Source organism: Cricetulus griseus, chromosome 4 (genome assembly GCF_003668045.3).
Source record: "Cricetulus griseus strain 17A/GY chromosome 4, alternate assembly CriGri-PICRH-1.0, whole genome shotgun sequence".
Taxonomy (NCBI): Eukaryota; Metazoa; Chordata; class Mammalia; order Rodentia; family Cricetidae; genus Cricetulus; species Cricetulus griseus.
Genome location: NC_048597.1, coordinates 11,267,689 through 11,277,637, shown reverse-complemented (window position 1 = coordinate 11,277,637; position 9,949 = coordinate 11,267,689).

Below are 9,949 nucleotides of genomic sequence, written 5' to 3'. Positions count from 1 at the left end.
GTCCCTAACTCTCTCATCACCCAAGAAAAAATGGGCGGTACGTTAAGGATGATCTGACATATTCTAAAACATATTGATTTAGAATCTAATACACTTGCATGAACAGAAAACAAAAGAGTAATCTTAATAGATAAAAATGAGACTTCCAATTGCCATTTGGGTCTTTCAGATACACATTAAGGACATATAAAGACTTTGTTTTTTCAATTGTCTTATTTTCCTTTGATCTTGTGATCACAAAAATGACTGAGACAGCTCCAGCCATCACATTCTCATTTTAAACAGAAAGAATATGACAAGTGTAAAGAACCAATTTCCTTCTCACAAGTCGTTTCCATTGGCCTTTGACAAGAATTCTGGGTCTCATTGACTCAAGCTATTTTACATGGCTACCGCCCAGCAGCAAATGGGAAGACTTTTGTTTTCAGCATTTGTAAAGAGAAAGGAGTTGGTAATAGGGGTCAACATACTCATCAAGCTTGCTTTTGACCAGCACACAGACAGCTCTTGATGGATATAGCATTCCAGCTCAGACCACACAGGTTGGAGGACTAATATGAGTCAAAAGAAGTCTCCCAGAGTGTTTGTTTCTCTGACCTTCTCCATATGCTCTTCAAGAACTATAGAACCCTTCATCACCCCATTGAATAGTTCTGCAATTCCTAGAGGATAGGCTTAGAAAGCCAACTCTGAAACACAGCATGCATAACTCCCCCCAACCCCTGCTTCTCCCTGCACTGGCTCTATACTGTAATCAGAGATGAAGTACCTGTGAACTGACACCAGCCACTGTCAGCTGCTCCCCTGCCTTCTCCATTGGTGGATTTATTCTCATTAAACAGCTGCTTTCTTTAGGGCATTCTCCCAGGATACAAACCCACAGTCCAGCAAATGGTGATTCCACAGTTTTCTTACAAGTTCCAGTGGCAAAGACACACCACGAGTGGGTCATCACCAGCCCCACACCTGCCAGTTCCAAAAGGTTATTTCTTTTGCCTTGGCACACTGGTCATTTGTAGAGTTTGCATTGAATTAATTCTATCTTTCTCTAGTGTTATTCAATCCAAAAAGAAAAAAAAACTCAACTGAAATTTCATTACAACGAACTATGGGATCACACCTGAGTCCCCAACACTGTCAGAGCAGTGTTCTTTAGCTCTCAGAAATTTCTGTTGCACCAATACAATACATTTTTGGGTTTTCTCAGATATTTCTTTTTTTGAATCACAGAAAAATCCTCACAAGCCTCAAAAAACTTGTGTATATGATTCGACACCCCCTGATGTATTTCAAATAAATGGGTCCATGATACTGCCAATCTGTCCTGGCTAGACATACGAAGTTTAATGGACTGTCTTCATTTCTCCTCTGTCCATGGCCATTTCAACAGGCTTTAGGATTCAGGTTCCAGGTCATCAGGCTTGCCTGACAAGCAACAACTCAACCTTCTTTGTAAACCCCCCCCCCCCCGTCTTAATTTTTTAAAACCCTCTTCAGTACAGCAGTCAAAGGTCATTCTGACAAGTGTTTGCAACAAAAAGACATGGCAAACTTGCTTTTCCTCATATCCCTGAAAGAGGATTTTAAGTGCAAGACCAAATTTTCCTTTGGTATGGGGAAAAGTCTGCTAACACTGTGAAGCATGATCTGGGGGTTCAGTGATGAGAAACAGAGGGGCTCAGAAGCCACAGCACGATCTTGTTCAGGTACCTACATGGAGAGGAACTAGAAAGTAGCTGGAATGATCCATACACAACAATGAATGCCTTGAGTTAATATCAGATCCAGATAGGAAAAGACAAGGTTAAAATTACACAGGAGAAGCAAGCTGGACACAAGTTGGGCAATGAGAAGAAGAAGCACAGACTTAGAAGGGCCCCGCCCCAGTGTGTCAACTGGATTTTCATATTTCTTGGAACAAGGGAGGTTACTTAGAAAGAATCTGTCCTAGAATGAGAACAGGTGAGACTATAGCTTTCAAGCAGTTGTGACAGTAAGTACTCTTTGAAAAGCTAAGTGTCTAATTCCTGCATGAAATCACATTCAGGAAGACCAAAGCACACATGGGACCAGGTATCCTAGGTCAACAGTGAGGTTTGTGGGAATATGTGTTAGTGGTCATTCTCTTTAAAAGCACTTTGGAGGGCTAGAAAGAAACTTTAGTAATTAAGAGTGTTTGCTGCTCTTCTAGAGCACAAAAAATTGATTCTTAGCACTCACATTGTGTGGATCTTATAATTCCAGCTCCAGAGGATCCAATGTCCTTTTTGGCCACTGTAGGTACCCATATAAGTATGCACACACTCAAACACACATATGCCTAAGATAAAAATAAATGTCTCCCTTCACACCATAACATCCATGAAATAGCTTTACAAATTTGCTCTAAAAGCTTACCCTGTTTGGCAGGATAGCTGAGGTCCACTGACTCACACTGAGCTCTATCGAGTAAATGGGTCCCCAAGCTTAGGTGAGAGGTGACACTCTAGTAAAGGAGCATGGCTTTGTTCCTCTTCCACCTGAGGTAAATGAATTCTTCTAAGAAATAACTCCTCTCTTTGGGACACATAACTCCCTGGGATGTTAACAAGGACTGGAACTTTGAAATAGATAATTCACTTCAGATGGGCATGATATTTATTTCCACCAAGCAATCGTATTTCTTTTCTTTACTCCATTGGGTCAAATCCTTATTAATAAAATGTGTGCTACTGGAAAGAAAAAAAAAAACACCTTTGTTACTTAATCCACAAATAGTTGTCTCTAGTTGGCCTGCATAAATGTCATGAAAAGTAGGGAAAAATATAATTCATGAGAAAAATGCATTTTTATGCTTACTGTTCTCTTGCCAAATTAAGTATTATAGTTGGAAATTAAGGGCGGAGGCTCACTTCGGAAAAAAAGGATCAGACACTCCGGTTTTCTTTCATCATCAAAGGCTTTTAAAGAGCTCCAATGGATCATGAGCGCTTCATATGTTAGTGGGGGAATAATCTTACTTTGCAAAGATAGCACGGAATTTATTAAGGCGCTGTTGGGATTTCTACACTTGGTGAGAAATGCTTTTCATATTTTTTTTCAATATCCAATTTTGAGGTGGTCAACATATGATGGAAAATCCGTCGTCCACACCAGAAGCAGTGCTGTCTTGAACTTCTTTAAGTGGTAGAGGAGTCTTGATGGCTTTCTTTGTCTTTTCCAAAGCTTTCTATAAAAGAGTCATTAATCTCTGGAATTTAACAGAGAAAGGAAAATCAAACACGGTCTGTTTTTAAGAGGTTTTAAAAAACTGTCATTCATTTGATTTCTCTTAGCTTTATCTTAAGGGCAATGCTGTTCAAGCCATAACTGTTTGCAATCTGCTCGTAAATACTGATAGAATTAGAAAGTTGGACTTGGCTAAGAATTCCATAGAGAGGAAAGAAAGCAAATAAGAAATATATGTATATTCATATGTTTCAATGGATGTGTCAGAAGCAAAGTTCATGTTTTTACTTTCAAATTTGAAAACAAACTTGAAACATTTGATATCCCCATGGAGGTTAAAACCAGACACTCAAAGTGGCAGCCATTGTTTCTCTGAGGTCTCAGAATCCAATGGGCTGAATGTCACTCACACTGTTATGTAATAGAACATGGCTAGTGATGACACATGGCTATTTATATGCGCAACCTATGGTGACAAAATTTTAGATTGGTCCCTAAGAAATAACTACCAGTTTAAGTGGATGGTTTACGCTTAAGTTGATAGCTTTCAATATTGTCACTTTACTTAGAAGGTCACAGGGAATTTTCTCTTAAGTATTCAGGGTAAACTTTCTTTGCTCTTCATATTCATCCTTTAGACACTTTTAGACTGCATTACAGCTCTTTTAAGGATACTGCATTAAGAAGTCAACAAATGAACCACAGGTACTTTGCGCCACAGAAATTATTCTTTGGAGCTGAGGAAACGCTAAGTGACTAAAAGCCCATCCTGCTCAAATGTGAGAATCACAGTTCTGATCCTCACCATCCACACAAATGCCAAGTGAGCATGGTGCCCCACCACCATTAGACAGGAGAAATAGAGACCAGAAGTCCTGTGATAAGATGACTAGCTGGAATGTCCAAATTGGTGAGCTCTGGGTTCAAGTGGGAGATCTTGCCTCAATATATACACTGGAGTGCAATCAAAGATGACACTCAGTGTCCATACACCTGTACACACATGTGCACTCACACACACACATGGAAACATTAATAAAAGCATGCATACCACACACATATGCATGCAAAAAGAAAAATAAGTGTTCCACATCACTATATATCTGTGGTCAAATCTAACCTCTTAACACACACACATTAAAACCACTAAGATGCACAGTAGTGTCCCAAACCCAGTGTAAGAATCCCCAAAACATGTGTAATATAAACATATGATATACTATATTTCATCAACGAAGCTTTTCTTTGTCATGTATACTGCATACACTAATTTAGCAGAGACTTGTGTCCTATTTACTTCTAGGCCCTAGAATGCACACGAATGTTTTTTGACCAACTGTTTATCACCACAATCCTCTAAATTAAAAAAAAAAAAAACAGACCTGAAAGCTACCTTGATACAGTTTTCATGTATGATTAAAAATGATTGCATTTGAGGTTATGTTAGGGTTTCCTATGAGTATAAAAACAGACTTTTTTTCACACCAAAAGGAAATGTGTAATGAAAACTAAGACACCAACATTTTAAGCAAATTTCACGGGTCTCTTCAAAAATTGTATGTGAGATTTTTGGCCGCTCAATGTGATCATGTTTGTACCAGAGGAACTCTCATTGTCAAGGGTAATGTAATCCAAATATTTTAGTTCCTAGTGAGAGGGGAATAAATAGACAAGCACTGCCCATGAAGTCTGGCCACCAAGACTGGATGTAACAGATTTGAATGAGGAAATAGGATTTGGTGTCAAGCCTAATAAAACTAGGAGCTGTTTACTGATGGGCAAGAGGAAGAGCCGGGCTGAGAATATGCCTTAGTCCCTGCTGAGAGAATATTTTTGACTAGGGACAAAAATAATATTCACAGTTTCTCTTTGGAGTCATTATTGCTCCTGGACTCTCTCTCATTTGAACCTCACAGGGGTCATCTGTGCCTCTGTCATCTCTAATTCTCTCCACTTCAGTGAATCACACTTCATGCTGCCAGGATGACCACCCAGAAAGTCCTGTTTATGTAGGACTTGGCTTGTGCATTGCTGTCTGTCATTTGAATCGGCACTTCCACAATGCTCTCCACCTTCCTTCTGTCCTTCGATGGGAATGTGATTGTCCGTAAGGCCCAGTTACCAAATGGGAGCTCTTCTGTTGGGCTTCTCATATTGTCATTGCACACCCTTGACTTTGGCACAACGGGACCCATGCTACCTTGCTCTAGAATAAAGTTTGCATAAACACAAAACAGGAGAAAACTATTCTGTCTCATTTAGCTTCTAACCTGTTAGTGTAGCAAATCATATTTTGTTCTTATTTAAGCCCTGGTAATTTGAAATATCTGGTGCTAAGAATTATTTTGTGATTGACTTTTGTATTTACTGTGTATGTCTTTACTCTGTGTGTTTTCAAAGTATCCCAAAGACAGATATGCTTTTTGATACCTTAATGAATAATAGTTTTTTATTAAAGGAAAAATAATCAGTCTATGCATGAATATGAAGGTGGAGAACAAGAAGATTCGGAAGATTTCATTTCTTTTGGCTAGGAAATCATTACAAAATCAAGATGAGGTCCTTTGCTGAAGGCAATAATAATGACAGTTGAACACTTTGGAAAGGTGGGGGGTAGCTTATTCCATAAAATGCTTGTTTCAGACCCATGGGGGACCAAATTTAATACTTAGAACCCATGTAAAAGGCAGCTGAGTTGACTTGGCTGGTAAAAGCACCTGTTCTGTATTGCTTGTTGATTTCCACCAAATGGAAAGTTCTCTACAGAGGGGCATGGAAGTCTTGTGAGATTCAGGGACGAAACATAAAGTCAAAGTCTGGGAGAATAGAAACTTGGAAGATTCTGCATTGTCCCTCTCCAGAAGTATACAAAGGAGTAAGCAATGCCTGGAGGAGGAGACTGACCAGTTGAAGAGAAACCATTAAACTGTCTAGCTCCATGTGACTACATGGAGAGATCAAGGCCTGCAGCTTTCATGCGTCCTCATCTACATAAAGATGGGTTTTTCAGTGATGCAGTGGCTGCTCTCAAGAGAGTCATCACTGTTCTTTTTAAGTAATTCCACACTCATGCTAGTAACTCCAGTAAAAACTCAGTAGTTCATGAAGCTGGACACCGGTTCAATTGTTACTTTAATCTATCATGGATTGATTTTTTTTTCCGGGGTGAATGGACACATGTTTCTATACACTATTCTATGTGTCTCCGGGGTAAAGTCTGTCACACAACATGAAGCAAACCTGACGACCCAAGTTCAAACCAAGTAACCCATGGAGAAAGGAGATAACTGACTTTCAAAAGTTGTTTTCTGACCTCTACAGCACGCCATGGCAGAAGTGTGCCAGCACTCATAATACATCACACACACACACACACACACACACACACACACACACACACACACACACACACACAAATTGTTATTTTTTGTTGTCGAAATACTAGTAAAGATAAAAGAACCCTTGTAAAATTATCAGTGTGATGGTACAGGCTTTAATCACAATGCTTAGAAGGTGGGGTTGGGGAGAATCATATGACTCAGTACTCAGACAGTCTACTCTACTTGGTTAGTGCCAAGCTAATGAGAGATCTTGTCTCAACATTCCTGACAACCAAAGGATGACAACCAAAGATTCTCTGGCCTCTACATGCATGAACACATGAGCACATGCATCTGCACACACACACACTCACACACACACACACTCACACACACACACATACACACACTCACACACCACACACACACACACTCACACACACACATTCACACACACACATACACACACACATACACACACACATACACACACCACACACACATACACACACATACACATACACACACACATATACACACACACACAAACATACACACACACACACACACACACACATATACACACAAATGCATTTTAATGACTTAGGAAGATACTTGCAATGAACAGAAGAGATTGTCCATTGAGTGAAATGCAATAACCTTGAAGATCATGTGGTCCTATCCTGGCACCTTTGAATCAACTCTCTTACAGTGCTTCACAAATAGAAGCTAACTGATGGGAATTTGGAAGAAATAGAAGTGGTTCTTCTTCATAAAATATAAATTATAATCAGCTATGTGATTAAAGAATAGTCTTGTATGTTTTATAGGTATTTGTGAATTCATTTCATAAATGAATTGAATCCTTTGAGTTCTTCAGTCTGTCATTACATTTTCCTGGTTCCTTCATTCATTAATGACTTCAAGAAAATCACAGGAACATGTGCATTTTATACGCATGTCTGACGTCATGAAAAATTATTTTCAAATTTGTCCTTGAGCTTCTGTTACAGTTCTTACCAACCCAACCACTCCCCACCACCTCCAAAAAAGGAAACAGCTTAGACAGAAAGCCATCAGAAAGAACTCTTAAAAATCATGATAAGGATGCTAAAGTGCAGCTCACCGTGACTGATGACTTCTGGCTGGACCACAGGTGGGGAAGGACTCAGTTTTCTTTAAGAGGCTGACTACCGGAGCTTGTCTATGCTCCCCTGATTATGTGGGCGATACAAATTGGACTTGTTCTTTCTTCTTCTTCTTCTTTTTATGGGGAGATGTCATAAGAGTTGGGAGGTGAACCTGGAAAGACTAGGAAGTGAGTGTGTTTGGGGGGGTACATAATGTGAAATTCCCAAATATTCATTGCAAATATTATGTTGAAAGTAAAGGCCCTTTTAATGAGCAGGTTTTGTATTAATTTTCTGTCACTGACAATAAGTTATTGTAGCTGTTATTTGACAAGTTCAAACTAAGGATCAAGATAAACATCACATCAGGAAAGATGGGAGGAGGGGATGACATTGCCACATTTATCAAAAACCACCGTGTGGGGCAGAGATAACCAAGTGCCAAGAATCAATATTGGGAAAAGCCAAGGTCAATAGAGTAGAAATAAGCATGCTGATGTCTTTACTCAAAATATTTACTTAAGCATGATATTCATTTTGAACTTAAATGAATTTGAAATTTGAATTAATCTGAATTTCTCCTATATAATTTCTTGGGCATCATCGTATTTCCTCAGCATGGTTGAAATAATATCTCACTTTATACGCCTACTTAGAGTATTGCATTCACATTTGTCCCATAGAAAAGTGGCATTAGTCCCATAGAAAGGTGCGAGGCACCCTACTCCCATCTAAATCTGGGTAAAATGACGCTATGTGACTCCGATGAGAGGTCATAAATGATATTCTTTTGGGACTCTTGCTCTGAAAACACAATTGCCATGTTGTAAAGAAGCCAAAGAACATTACAGAGAAGTGTCCTCAGAGGAGTGCATGGTTCAGTAGATTTGTCGCTTGCCACCAAGTCTGATTACTTGATTCCACCCCAGAATTCAGAAGGTAAAGGAGAGAACTGAATTCCACAAATTGTCCTCTGACTTCTACACAAGTTTCTTGACATATATGCACCTACACAACCCCACAAAATGAGCAAGTAAACTTAATTTTTAAAAAATTTAAAGAAACAAACCCACAACCTAATGTGAGTGGCTGACTGTTAATCCCCATCATCTTCTCTAAAATATAGATTAACTACTTTGGGAATGGTTTCTTGGTTCCTCAGTTGAATTGTCTAACCAGTGCCTCATGGAATAGAGAAACAAGCTCATCCTTCCAAAGCATGTACAAATTGCAAGTCTGTGCACCAAATAAGTGACTATTGTTTTCAATGGCATGTTTTCAAGTGGTTTGTATTGGTAGATAACCCAAATTTCTTATTAAAACAGATGATATGTGAAGATTAGAAATTTGAATATTTCTTAAAAATTCAGAAATTGTAGGAAATGATTGTATTTTACTGTTTGTCTATGAGATATGAAAAAGTGGAGACAGTAAGCACCCCATGTTTTCTCTGGGCTTATGTGAAACTCTGTAGGTGTGTTTTGCCTCTAATCATACAGAGATTTCAGAACAGATTCAGAAGGCTTGTTTGTAATAACCTCTGCTGTTTGTGAACAAGAATTCAGATGGAAAACCCTGCATGTGTTTTTATGTGGGGGTGTATCCTCTGAGGGTTTATGTTGCTTACTACTGTGTATGTTTTGGCTCTGGTGAGTCTTCCTGGCTCAGGGTATAGACACTAGCATTGTTTTGAGACTCTTGAGTTCACATTCAGCAGATTTCTTTATCTCCTTCCAATATCACTCCCAGGACAATCATTTTTTTCCTTCCTAAATTCAGGGTACCTTTGCCTGATCCTATGAATTTCCCTCAGTTCTCTGTATGGCTTTCAAGAATTGCTTCTCTATAGAGTAAAAACATACTACTTATATAAGCATATCATTTGTAGTATAATGATTTCATTTGTATTGGTGTGGTGCTGGGATTGCACCCAGGGTCACGAACATGCTAGGTTTAGCTACATTCCCAATTCATTGTAATCACTGAAGCTTACCGATGAATAGAATGAAGCATATTCACTTGGCTGCATAACCATTACCACCAGCTGTCTCCAGAACATCTCGTCTTTCCAATCAAAAAGTCCGTAGCCATTAAATAATACCCACTGTGGCCTCAACCTTTGGCAACTAATATTTTACTTTCTAACTCTGTGAATGGCATTGTTGTAGATATATAATGTGTCTCTATCTTATTCCCTTCAGCATTAGACTGTCTAGGTTCATTTCTGTTGTAGCACGTAGAAGAATTCTCTCATTTTCTGCTCAAGAATATTTCATTTTGGTAAATGCCACA